Genomic DNA, 14,705 nt, shown 5'->3' on the forward strand with positions numbered 1-14,705 from the left:
GGATCTGGCTGACTCCCCACTCAGACCCCTGGGCTTTTCCTGCAGCAACCCCCAGGCGAGGTGCAGTCGGATCTGGCTGGTTCCCCACTCAGACCCCTGGGCTTTTCCTGCAGCAACCCCCAGGCGAGGTGCAGTCGGATCTGGCTGGTTCCCCACTCAGACCCCTGGGCTTTTCCTGCAGCAACCCCCAGGCGAGGTGCAGTCGGATCTGGCTGGTTCCCCACTCAGACCCCTGGGCTTTTCCTGCAGCAACCCCCAGGCGAGGTGCAGTCGGATCTGGCTGGTTCCCCACTCAGACCCCTGGGCTTTTCCTGCAGCAACCCCCAGGCGAGGTGCAGTCGGATCTGGCTGGCTCTCCACTCAGACCCCTGGGCTCTGGTGAGAGAGGCTAACATGCCATTTTCCAAGAGGGCCTGTGCAACCATGCGGCTGGACGACTTGGCCACCTAAATGTGAGACAATCACCTCGGCTCAACGACGGTCTCCTATCCAGTGTTTCTCCCAAGCCCATCCTGCCAGTTCAAGGAGTCGGGAAACGGAACGGCCGGCGCCCGTTAGCTGCTACAGGCATCGGCAGATCAGGCAGTTTGTTGCTCATTACAGACTGATTCCTGGCACCGTTTTCTCTGTGACATGGGCGCTCAGAGGAGCATCCTGCCCACGTCTAAACTAGACATACAAACTGGGAAAAATGCACCGTCTCGCAAGGCTGCGAACGGCAATGCCAACCGGACTTCCGGCAAGCGTGAGATGGTGTTGTGTTTCGGTGGGCAGTATCTTGTGTTGGTGGCGGTGTCTTCACGCCTGCTGGGGCTGATTTCCTCTGCACCAACAGCCTTCTCGCTGTTGTCCAGAACTGGTGCCTTGTCAATGCGGAGACTTTCTGCATCCTCCCCAGCACGTTCAGAGGAGTCCAGCGCCCCTTCCTTCTTCGATGACTTCCTCCACCTCCTCACTGAGTTCCCGGACCTGATCAAGCCCACCTTCTCCTCCTCCACCACTAAACACAGGATGGGGTACCACATCCTCACCACTGGCCCAATCACTCACGCCTGCAGCAGGCGCCTCAACCCGGAGAAGCTATCTATCGTCTATCGCCAAGGCCAAGTTTGCCGCCATGGAGCGCCTGGGCATCGACAGGCAGTCCAGCAGTCTGTTGGCTTCCCCTCTCCACATCGTGTGAAAACTGGGGGGGGGGGGGGGGGAATGGCGTCTATGTGGTGATTCCCGCCACCTCAACAACGCCATGGCCCCTGACCGATTCCCCATCCCGCACATCCAGGATTTCTCTGCCCGCCTGGCAAGGGAAGTTATTTTCTCGAAGGTGTTCCCCGTTCGCAGATATCACCAGGTCCCTGTCCAGCAAGTAACATTCCTAAAACCGATGTTATCGCACCATTTGGTTTGTTTGAGTTCCTTCGAATGCCATTTGGGCTGAAGAACGGGGCCCAGACCTTTCAGCGCCTGATGGACAGTGTTCCCAGGGATTTGCCATTCCTGCTTGTCTACCTAGATGACACTTTGGTAGCCAGCTCTTCCAGGGACAAGCATCTCTTACACTTGAGAACCCTTTTCAAACATCTTAGTCAGCACAGTCCTATCGTCAACCTGGCAAAGTGTCAGTTTGGACTGTCCGTGACAGATTTCCCCAGACACTGCATCAATGCAGCAAGAACAGTTCCCCTGCCGGCTAAATCTGAGGCCATTAAGCACTTCCCTTGGCCAATCATTGTTAAGGCGCTGCAGGAGTTTTCGGGCATAGAGTTTTTATCACTGTTTTGTCTCCAAAGCAGCTCAGCTTATGCTTCTACAAGGCCCTTAAGGGCAAAGCAGCCAAGCATGGCGTGGACTGGACAGAGGAAAGGTCCAGGCATTCTCGGACACCAAGCAGGCATTGTCTAATGCAACATTGCTGGAACACCCCCTTCCAGACATCCTCACAGATGTGTCGGACTGCGCAGTGCACGAGACGTTGGTCGACAGTCGTGGGGAAGCGACTGCCTTTCCCTGTCCTTCACTGGTGCGGTCCATTCCGGCATGGACTATGCTCCGATGCTGGTTTCAGACCCGAACATACAGGCACTGCGTTCGGCAGACATGGGGTTGAAACTGGTGGACGTTGCTTTCAGTGACAGTGGCGTTTCACTGCTGTGAGATGTGTCACTGGGGCAACCCAGCTGATGTCTTTGATGCAGCCCACAGGCTTTCTCTTTTGTCTTGTAATTTATTTTTTATTGAAATTCATTATCAAACAAACATTTCCATAAAATGTATTTCAGACATTGTACATATATATCATATATCAGAATCAGAATCAGAATCAGACTTTAATCGTCAAGTACCTATGCACATACAAGGAATTTACTTCCGGCAGATGTTGTCTCTCTGCTCATAACAATAATAATGATAAATATAAATGAAAATATAGATTATACATACAGGTAGTGCAATCCAAGTAATAGTTAGCCGACAGTTAACCGGCAGTTAACTGTTCAGCAAAGTGACCGCAGTAGGGAAAAACTTCTCCAGTGCCCATTAGTCTTAGTCTGGAGGGATCTGAAGCGCCTACCAGACAGAAGCAGATCAAACAGTCCGTGCGCAGGATGGGAGGAGTCCTTTATTATGTTCCCCGCCCTCTTCTTCAACCTGGAAGAGTACAGGTATATATGCCACAAATCTCCACATAATATTTATCTGAGGTATACATTTATAGAAAAGAGAGGAAAGAAAGAACAAGCGAAAGGAGAAAACTATGTACAAGTAGGGAGTGATTTTTTTACAACAGATTCATTGATTTGTGAGAATAAAATCAGGCCTATGAGGCATTATGTAGTTAAACCATTTTTCCCAGTATGAATCAAATTGTTCCAACTTATGATTAACAGATGCTGTTATCTTCTCCATTTTGTAAATGTCCATTGTAATTTCCATCCATGCACTTAAAGTTGGGCTCTCCTGTGATAACCATTTCCTAGTAAGAGTCTTTTTACCAGCCACCAACAGTATATTCATTAAATATTTATCTCTTTTCAACCATTCTTGAGGTATATATCCAAAATACATGGTCTTACTCTCTAAGGGTATTTCACATTTAAAGATGTCTTGTAGGGCATTGTGTATCCCCCTCCAATAGTTTTTGATAACAGGGCAGTCCCAAAAAATATGATAATGGTTTGCATTTTGATTTCCACAATTCCAGCAAACAGGGAGGTGACTATCATAATGGGATTTCTGAGAGGGTGTAATAAAATATCTTATCAAGTTTTTCCATCCAAACTCCCTCCATTTCTGTGAACTGGTACACTTCCATTGATACCTCCATATTATTGTTCATTCTTCCTCAGATATAATTATCCCTCCTTCCTTCTCCCATTTTGTTTTAATGTATGAAGTCGAATGTGTTTTAAGATTTGACAACCCCTTATACATGCTTGAAATGATTCTACTACCATTATCTGAATTATATGCTTTTCTAAAGAGCTCTATCAAGCATGTACTTGGGTCCACAGGCTTTCTCAGTCGAGCTGGAGGGCATCGTAAAAGCTGTGACAGAGAAGTTTGTGTGGCGTGGACTTAAGAAGGACGCCAGGGACTGGGTTTGGCGTGTCAGCACGTGAAGGTACAGCGAGACACCGAGGCTCCTTTGGCTCCTTTTGCGGTCCCTGAGCAGCGTTTCGACCACTTGAATGTGGATTTAGTTGCCCGTTGCCCATCCTGCGGGTTTACTCAGCTCCTCACCATCGTTGATAGAACCACACGTTGGCCGGAGGCAGTGCCTCTGTCATCCATTTCAGCTGCAGAGGTGACTCATTGATCATTCAGGCGGCCGGAGATCTCTCCAGATCGAGGGACACAGTTCATGTCCGAGCTCTGCTGTGCGGTCGTCTGTGATCTGGGCATCAAACTGCACCGGACCACAGCGTATCACCCTCAGGCCATCAGTCCCACCCTTCAATGAAAGCTGTTCTCCGTGCATGCTTCCGTGATGGTTGTTGTGTGGACAGACTGCCGTGGGTCATGTTGGGCCTGAGGACAGCCCCTCAGGCGCACCTTCAGTCCTCGTCTGCAGAGCTTGTTTTCCGTCAACCCCTGTGGGAGTTTCTCCCAACATCCATGTTCCCTCATTGGCTTCACAGCAGCGGTCGGCTTTTATAGACAGAGCCGAAACTTTCACTCCAGTGCCCACAACGCAGTATGGACTGCCGCGGCTGCAGCCATTGCTGGGTCTGTGTTTGTGCATCGTGATGGACATCAGAGTCCCCTGTGGCCACCTTATGACGGCCCATTCCACGTGTTGGAAGCAGAGGATAAGTTGGACTCTGGAGGCATTCTGTGGATCGTCTCAAGCCTGCCCATTTGGTCCTGGTCTCTCCAGTGGAAGTGGCACAGCCGGCCTCCCACCTCCAGACCTTCTGACGTTGACTGTTCTTCCTCCCGGGTACCTACCCGTGAAGGCAGGAGGAGGTTCAGTCGAGTTTTGTGGGCCCCTGCTAATTGGAGTTTGTCTGCTCGGTTGAACCCTGGGGGAGGGGGGTGGTGTAGGGATTCCCTCCCTCTTCAGTCCTGACAAAGGGTCTCGGCCCGAAACGTTGACTGTTCGTTTTCCACGGATGCTGCCCGACTTGCTGAGTTCCTCCAGCGTGTTGCTTTGACCCCAGCATCTGCAGTGTTTTGTGTTTACAGAACCTTGGATGCCTTGGTGAGCATTTTCCATTCTTCGGCAGACTGGCAAATAGAATTTTCAAATTAGCAACATTAAAACCAACCTGCTAAGTTTTATAAGTGCAATATCCAGGAAATCCACTGTATGAACTACTACTGCAGCAAATTAACGCAGGAGAAGGAAATTCCACACCTTTGCAAAGCTCACAGTTCCACTTCTGCGGTGAAAATAAAAGCCCCAAGATGTGCATCAAAAACAATTATTAATGAGTCAAAGGATGCCTTCAAGGCTGACCTTCCACCTAAACCCCCTCCCCTCCATGCCTTTAACACACTGTGAAAGAGTTTTGTCCGTAATGATCTGACTTTTCCTTCCCTAGATATACCAACATCTCCCTGCACCCTGTTACCAGTAAAATAAAACAAACAAACAAATAAATGAGTGAATTTAACCAATCTAGATTAATGGCAGCAAAATTACTCCCAAACCTTCATAATATGATCAAGTTACTCAGAAAGACTGGCTGCAGCCTTCAGACAACAGTTGTTGGTTTAAATGAGAACCTACAATCCAGAGAAGCAGCTGTTCACTGGCTCTGTGAGCTTGCCCCACTGCTCAGTAGGAAAATGGCTGTTCCTTCACCTCGGCATCACTTTCCACACTGGTCCAATATCCTTTGATTCCTTTAATATCCAAAAAAATGAGTCTCTGCTTTGAACCTCACAAACCTTCCAAGATCTTAAGTATGTCTTGGGAGGACAATACTCTCATCCCAGGAATTATGGAGATACAACAGACTGCAGATTTCAGTGGATTGAACCACAAAGTTCCTCCAGCATCTTCTGCATTCATCCTAGGAATTACCACGGTAAATCTTATTGCCTCCTATGTAACCATAGATTTATTTGTAAGTAACTGATTTCATTATTCCAAGTTTTGTTTCCATTGTGATCAATTTATTTATTAGGTCTCACTAACACAAAGATGTCCCTGTTTGTGAATTCTATCCCCAATTTGCTCAATACCCCATCCCGAAACTCAATCACTTAAACCTTTGCTTGGTTCCACATAGGTTTGCCTAAGTTAATATACTATTACTATGCCTTTACTCTTAAGCACTTAGTACATTAGTCTCTCCCTCCGGAGAGAGCGCCCCCTTGCTATCGTATTGAGCGCTCTGCTCTTCCTCCCATCCCTCCATTACAACGTTTGTCTATCAAGTTACCTCCTGAGGCAAGGTCTCACCCAATTATATCACATATGCATTTGTTCTGGAATAAACTAGCCAGATTATTTAAATTTAATCTGTATTTGAATGAAGCCTCGAGTATCTGGATGAACCCAAAGTTGTGTATTGATAAGTCCCCTTCCTTCTGGAGAGAATGGCACGAAAAAGGTATAATTAAATTGGGAGACCTTTATAATGGTGATAGTTTAAAATCTTTTAATCAATTAACCCAACAGAATGATATCTCTAGGTCACAATTTTGGAGATATCTTCAACTGCATCATTTGCTACATACAACTTTTGGTTCTACACAGCAACCCCCACAAGTTGCTACGATATTGTCTACTGTACTGGCTGCAGATGGTAAAGGCCACAAAGCCTCAACTTATTATTCAGCTTTAACACAAATCTCTGGGGACAAATTTCTGCTGGGTCTTAAAAGAGCATGGGAAAAAGACCTGGGTGTGACTTTTAAGACAAGGGAGTGGGACAAAATTTGCAAAAATGTCAGAACAATGTCAAGAGACCTGAGGGTGCGCTTTGAGGGTGTGAGTTTAAGATCCTACACCATTTTTATTGGACTCCAGCAAGGTTACATAGATTAGGGTTGAAAAACACCCCTCAATGCTGGCGCTGTGAGGTGGATAAAGGGCACTTAGTACATGCACTCTGGTCCTGTCCCAGAGTTCAAGAATTTTGGATTATGATACATAAGTATATTGGTGAAGTTTCAGATATTCAACTCCCTTTCTGCCCCAGACATTTTGTCTTGGGAGACACACTTGGGTTACTTGGGGATAAACATTCTCAAAACTGGATCCAGACAGTATAATGGTAGGAAGACACATTATACTTAGAGGTTGGAGGAACTTGGGGGGACCATCATTTCAGGAGTGGGCCACAGTAATAGCCAAAGTGGCAGCTTTTGAACACATGTCTTACAAACAGTTTGATAGATTGGACACAAAAATGGGGCAAATATTTAGGTTTCCGGGGGAGGAGGGGATAGTGGTGAAGGTAGTGGTGAAGCATATTGCTGAATGGCCGTCTTTTATGTTATTAGCGGTCTAAATAGATACACATGGTTATTATATTGATATTTATTTCTGCCATGTTTGTTTTTATGGATAATTTTATGTTTTGTAAGCTATGATTTACATAATTTCAACACTGACTCAAGGGTTCGGGGAAAATTTGTAAAAGAATTCAATAAAATTTAAATCATAGAGAAGAGTCTGTACAAAAGCAGCAATAATATTTTAAGAGACACTTTGATAGGTACATGGAGCTTTGAAAATTAGTGGTAGGGTAATTCTAGGTAGTTTCTAAAGTTAGTTACATGGTCGGCACAACATTGTGGGCCAAAGGGCCTGTAACCTGCTGTAGATTTCTACGGTCTATGTTCTGTATTCTAAAGGTCTGAAAGAGTTTTACTGCCTTTTCCCCTCATTGTGAGATATACAAATCTTATATCCACACTACTCAGTAGCAGATGGTATATTCTGAGCAATTCCTACGGAGGAGCTGATATGTAGAATAATGATACTGTTAGCGAGATACACTTCAAAATCAGCAATTCACTTCAACCAGTCCACCTTGCTCCACTCGTATGCCCCTCCTGCCTTCCTGATCTAACCTCTCTACCAATATATCCCACTCTTTCTTTCTTCCTCTTGTGACTATCAAAACACACCCTGTGCTAGGTAAGTGCTATCAAAAGAATTTTTATTGTCTCAGCAAGGCAGAAAAAAACTGCACACAAACTCAAATGATGACTGTGTGATTTGTGCTTGCTCTTTCAGCCTTCACTGTATAATGCCTGTCTCTAACCACTGATTGACACTTAGTGATAAAGAATGCAGAGAAAGGCCCTTCAGCCCAACTGGTTCATGCAGACCATCCAGGCTAGTCCCATTTGCCAGCTTTTGGCCCATAACTTTTCAACCTTTTCCATCCATATACCCTGTCCAGCTGTCTTTTATTGCACTTGCCTCAATCACTTCCTCTGGCAGCTCATTTCATTTAGATACCATCCTCAGCATAAAAAGCTGCCTTTCAGTTCCTCTTAAATCTCTCCCCCTCACCTCATGTTACAGCAATTTTGGAGTTTAGGACATAGTATAGCAAAATATTGACCAGCAACCAAACTTCAGACTTGAATATGCATTGAAGAGTAAATTTTAAATGTAGTTCAGAATAGAAAAAGGCACTGAACCAATTGTCAACACATGTACAAATCTAATCAACTTCCTATTGCATGGATGCATCAGTAATTAACACATTGTGCGTGTGTTGGTGGGAAGATCCAAGCATTTGAAACTCACTCTCTCTCAGCTTATTTATGGTATTTTGTCAAATAAAGAGGCTGGGTCACTTCTACCAGTATTTCTCTCTGGTGACTTCATTCACGCAGCAACGCTCGGTGTGAGGAGTGGGAATGCCTTTGTGCAGTTAGCCATCTCAGCAATCTAAGTGGGTGAGTATTTTTAAAATTAGCACACACATTTGGATCTCTGTTCAGGTCGATAGTACACAGGTATCACAAACACAAAGAGCTGAACTGCTAGATATAAAAGAGCTGTGTGCACGTGCATGTGTGCTTATGTAAGAGACGAAACTTTGTGCGTTAATTCGGTGAGACAGGGCCACCAGTTATGGAGGGTGGTTATTGAAGGTTTGGGACCCCAGTGGGGGCATGTATACTCTTTCTGGGGGGGGGGGGGGGGGTGTAAGTGACTGTGTGTGTGTGTGTGTGTGTGTGTGTGTGTGTGTGTGTGTGTGTGTGTGTGTGTGTGTGTGTGTGTGTGTGCGCGCGCGTGTGTGTGTGTCTGTGTGTGTGTGTGTGTACGCACCTTGATGTAACAGTTAGTTGCAAAGGAATAGCGCAGGCAACATGAGTGGGATAGTGTGGGAACTAGTGTGGAGATATTTCAGGGAGAGGTTTTACCCAGTTGTATCTATGAGGGTGGCACCTACTGAGGTCAGACAATGTCAGGTCGAAAACCCTGAAGACCCGAGCCAGCCCTCAACCCTGATTACGACCATTCACAAGCTCTTCACCCCCGGGAAGAACAAAGAATTGCCCTCACTTAAAGTTGCATGTGGGAATTCAGAATTCTGGTGCAAGCTGAAAGAAGTGATTGAGATTCCTCAAATTTACCCCAAAGATATTCATAGGTAGACAGATACTTCATTGATCCCAAAGGAAATTACAGTGTTACAGTAGCATTACGGGTGCACAGATATAAATATTAGAAAAGAAGTAAAAAGAATAAAAATAATATGTACTCTGAAGAATAAAAATAAGTTACCTCAAACAGTCTAACAGGAGGGGGGGTCATCACTTCCCCGGTATAGGTTGAGATTATAGAGCCTATTGGCTGAGGGTAAGAATGACCTCATATAGCGCTCTTTGGAGCAGCGCAATTGTCTCAGTCTGTTACTAACAGTGCTCCTCTGTTCAGCCAAGGTGGCATGCAGAGGGTGAGAAACATTGTCCAGAATTGCCAGGATTTTCCGTAGGGTCCTTTGTTCTACCACAGCCTCCAGTGTGTCCAGTTTGACTCCCATAACAGAGCCAGCCTTTCTAATCAGTTTATTGAGCCCATTGGCATTAGCCATGTTGATGCCATTGCCCCAGCACAGCACCATGCAGAAGGTTGTACAGAACTGGCGACAACAGACTGGTAGAACTTGTGAAGGAGAGGCCTGCATACTCCAAAGGAGCTCAGTCTCCTCAGGAAGTAGAGGTGACTCTGGCCTTTCTTATACACAGCCTCTGTGTTGGTGCTCCACTCAAGTCTGTCATCCAGGTCCATCCCCAGGTACCTGTAGGTCCTCATGACATCCACCTCCTCACTATTAATAGTACCAGGGAGCAGTGCGGGCTTAGTCTTCCTGAAGTCCATCACCATCTCCTTTGTCTTACTGATGTTGAGCTGCAGATGATTCAGCTTTGCGCTATTTGACAAAGTCCTCCACTAGAGCCTTGTACTAGTCCTCCCGTCCTCCCTTTATACACCCAACTATTTCTGAGTCATCAGAGAGTTTCTGCAGATGACATGACTCGGTGTTGTATCTAAAGTCTGAGGCGTACAGGATAAACAGTCCCCGTGGGGCCCCAGTGTTTTTGCCATGTCTGACACACAGCCCTGAAGCCGCACAGACTGTGGTCTGTCAGTCGGGTAGTCCGTTATCCAGAACACGATGGAACTGCCAACCTGCATTGAACGGAGTTTTTCCCCAGCAATGGTATTGAAGACACTTGAGAAATCAAAAACCATGATCCTCACAGTGCTGTCCTGCTTATCTAAATGGGAGCAGGTAGACGACAGCATCGTTGTCTCCAACGTGGGTCAGAGGCTCTCTTCCCCCTCCCCCCAAAGGCTGTCAGCTTATTTGTAATATTCCTCTGAGGCTTCTTCATGTCTACTGGTACTTCTCTGCGGTGACTTCATTCACTCTAAACCTCAAACCTATGCCCTCTAGATCTCGATTTCCCCAACCCTGGGAAAAAGCCTGAGGCATTCACCCTATCGGTGTCCCTCATGATTTTATAATCACCTCTCAATCTCCTACGTTACTATCGTATCCGGCTGTACCACCGTCATCAGCAGCCCATTCCACGCACTCACCACTCTCTGCATAAAAAACTTACCCCTGACGTTCCTGAGGCAGAGGCAGAAATAAACAGGAGCTACAGGGAGATAGTCACCCCTAGGAGTCAGGAGACACGTAGTTGGGTGACTGTCAGGAGAGGGAAGGGGAATAGACAGGAAAAGCAGAGCACCCCTGTGGTCGTTCCCATCAACAATAAGTATACCGTTTTGGATACTGTTGGTAGGGACGACCTACCAGGGACAAGTTGCAGTGGTTGCATCTCTGGCACCGAGACTGGACCCTCAGCTCAGAAGGGAAGGAGGGAAAAGAGGAGAGGAGTAGTGACAGGGAATTCGATAGTTAGGAGAACAGATAAGCAGTTCTGTGGGAGATCGAGAATTCTGGATGGTCTGTTGCCTCCCTGGTGCCAGGGTCTGCGATATCTCAGATCTAGTTCTCCGTATTCTGAAGAGGGCAGCCAGATGTCGGGGTCCATGTAGGGACCAATGATGTGGATAGGAAGAGGGAGGAGGTCCTGTAAAGAGAGTTTAGGGAGTTAGGTGCAAAGTTGAAGGACAGGACCTCCAGGGTTGCAATCTCAGGATTGCTACCCATGCCACGTGCTAGTGAGGCTAGAAATAGGAAGATAATGCAGCTAAATACGTGGCTAAGGAGTTGGTGCAGGAGGGAGGGCTTCATGTTTCTGGACAATTGGGCCTTGTTCCAGGGAAGGTGGAACCTGTTCCGATGGGATGGGTTGCAACTGAACTGGAAGGGGACTAACATCTTTGCAGGAAGGTTTGCTAGTGCTGCTCCGGGGGGTTTAAACTAGATTTGCAGGGGGAGGGGAACCAGAGTGTTAGAGCAGATAGTGAGGTGGAGGATAAAGGTCAAGTGAGAGCTGCAAGTATAGTGCATGGAGTAAAGCCAGATCTAACATATAGAGAGGCTTTGAGGAAAGAGAAGCAGAATAAAGGGTATAAAGGTAGTAAGGTAGAAGGGCTAAAGTGTGTGTACTTCAATGCAAGAAGCATCAGGAACAAAGGTGATGAACTGAGAGCCTGGATACATACATGGAATTATGATGTAGTGGCCATTACAGAGACTTGGCTGGCACCAGGGCAGGAATGGATTCTCAATATTCCTGGATTTCAGTGCTTTAAAAGGGAGGAGGGGTGGCATTACTGGTCAGGGATACTATTACAGCTACAGAAAGGGTGGGTAATGTAGCAGGATCCTCTTTTGAGTCAGTATGGGTGGAAGTCAGGAACAGGAGGGGAGCAGTTACTCTACTGGGGGGTATTCTATAGGCCCCCTGGTAGCAGCAGAGATACCGAGGAGCAGATTGGGAGGCAGATTTTGGAAAGGTGCAAAAATAACAGGGTTGTTATCATGGGTGACTTTAACTTCCCTAATATTGATTGGCACCTGATCAGTTCCAATGATTTAGACGGGGCAGAGTTTGTTAAGTGTGTCCAGGACACATTCCTGTCACAGTATGTTGACAGGCCGACTAGGGGGAATGCCATACTAGATCTAGTATTAGGTAACGAACCAGGTCAGGTCACAGATCTGTCAGTGGGTGAGCATCTGGGGGACAGTGACCACCCCTCCCTGGCCTTTAACATTATCATGGAAAAGGATAGAATCAGAGAGGACAGGAAAATTTTTAATTGGGAAGGGCAAATTATGAGGCTATAAGGCTAGAACTTGCGGGTGTGAATTGGGATGATGTTTTTGCAGGAAAATGTACTATGGACATGTGGTTGATGTTTAGGGATATCTTGCAGGATGTTAGGGATAAATTTGTCCCGGTGAGGAAGATAAAGAATGGTAGGGTGAAGGAACTATGGGTGACAAGTGAAGTGGAAAATCTAGTCAGGTGGAAGAAGGCAGCATACATGAGGTTTAGGAAGCAAGGATCAGATGAGTCTATTGAGGAATATAGGGTAGCAAGAAAGAAGCTTAAGAAGGGGCTGAGGAGAGCAAGGAGGGGGCATGAGAAGGCCTTGGTGAGTAGGGTAAAGGAAAACCCCAAGGCATTCTTCAATTATTTGAAGAACAAAAGGTTGACAGGAGTGAAGATAGGACCAATTAGAGATAAAGGTGGGAAGATGTGCCTGGAGGCTGTGGAAATGAGCGAGGTCCTCAATGAATACTTCTCTTCGGTATTCACCAATGAGAGGGAACTTGATGATGGTGAGGACAATATGAGTGAGGTTGATGTTCTGGAGCATGTTGATATTAAGGGAGAGGAGGTGTTGGAGTTGTTAAAATACATTAGGACGGATAAGTCCCTAGGGCCTGACGGAATATTCCCTAGGCTGCTCCACAAGGCAAGGGAAGAGATTGCTGGGCCTCTGGCTAGGATCTTCACGTCCTCATTGTCCACGGGAATGGTACCGGAGGATTGGAGGGAGGCAAATGTTGTCCCCTTGTTCAAAATAGGTACTGGGGATAGTCCGAGTAATTATAGACCAGTGAGCCTTACGTCTGTGGTGGGAAAGTTGTTGGAAAAGATTCTTAGAGATAGAATCTGTGGGCATTTAGAGAATCATGGTCTGATCAGGGACAGTCAGCATGGCTTTGTGAAGGGCAGATCGTGTCTAGCAAGCTTGATAGAGTTCTTTGAGGAGGTGACCAGGCATATAGATGAGGGTAGTGCAGTGGATGTGATCTACATGGATTTTAGTAAGGTATTTGACAAGGTTCCACATGGTAGGCTTATTCAGAAAGTCAGAAGGCATGGGATCCAGGGAAGTTTGGCCAGGTGGATTCAGAATTGGCTTGCCTGCAGAAGGCAGAGGGTCATTGTGAAGGGAGTACATTCAGATTGGAGAGTTGTGACTAGTGGTGTCCCACAAGGATCGGTTCTGGGACCTCTACTTTTCGTGATTTTTATTAACAACCTGGATGTGGGAATAGAAGGGTGGGTTGGCAAGTTTGCAGATGACACAGAGGTTGGTGGTGTTGTAGATAGTGTTGAGAATTGTTGAAGATTGCAGAGAGACATTGACAGGATGCAGAAGTGGGCTGAGAAGTGGCAGATGGAGTTCAACCCAGAGAAGTGTGAGGTGGTACACTTTGGAAGGACAAACTCCAAGGCAGAGTACAAAATAAATGACAGGATACTTGGAAGTGTGGAGGAGCAGAGGGATCTGGGGGTACATGTCCACAGATTCCTGAAAGCTACTTCATAGGTAGATAGGGTAGTTAAGAAAGCTTATGGAGTGTTAGCTTTCATAAGTTAAGGGATAGAGTTTAAGAGTCACGATGTAATGATGCAGCTCTATAAAACTCTGATTAGGCCACACTTGGAGTACTGTGTCCAGTTCTGGTCACCTCACTATAGGTAGGATGTGGAAGCATTGGAAAGGATACAGAGGAGATTTACCAGGATGCTGCCTGGTTTAGAGAGTATGGATTATGATCAGAGATTAAGGGAGCTAGGGCTTTACTCTTTGGAGAGAAGGAGGATGAGAGGAGACATGATAGAGGTGTACAAGATATTAAGAGGAATAGATAGAGTGGACAGCCAGCGCCTCTTCCCCAGGGCACCAGTACAAGAGGACATGGCTTTAAGGTAAGGGGAGGGAAGTTCAAGGGGGATATTAGAGGAAGGTTTTTCACTCAGAGAGTGGTTGGTGCGTGGAATGCACTGCCTGAGTCAGTGGTGGAGGCAGATACACTAGTGAAGTTTAAGAGACTACTAGACAGGTATATGGAGGAATTTAAGGTGGGGGGTTATTTGGGAGGCAGGGTTTAAGGGTCAGCACAACATTGTGGGCCAAAGGGCCTGTACTGTGCTGTATTGTTCTATGTTTTATCTCCTCTGTACCTATTTCCAAGCACCTTAAAACTGTGCCCTCTCATGCTAGCCATTTCAGCCCTGGGAAAAAGCCTCTGACTATCCACACAATCAATGCCTCTCATCATCTTATATACCTCCATCAGGTCAAATATTACTGTTTTGCAAGGTGTACTATGGAAATATGGCCAGTATATGGGGCAATATGGCCGTGTAGTGGCTAGCACAATGTTTTACTATACTAGTGGCCCAAGTTCAATTTCTGCCGCTGTCTATAAGGGTTCTCCCCATGACCACGTGAATTTCCCGCACCTGCTCCGGTTTCCTCCCACAGTCCCAAGACGGACAGGTTAACTGGTCCTGTGACTAGGCTAGGGTTAAATCCAGAGGGGCTAGTCAACGAGCCT

Source organism: Hemitrygon akajei, chromosome 20 (assembly GCF_048418815.1).
Source record: "Hemitrygon akajei chromosome 20, sHemAka1.3, whole genome shotgun sequence".
NCBI lineage: Eukaryota > Metazoa > Chordata > Chondrichthyes > Myliobatiformes > Dasyatidae > Hemitrygon > Hemitrygon akajei.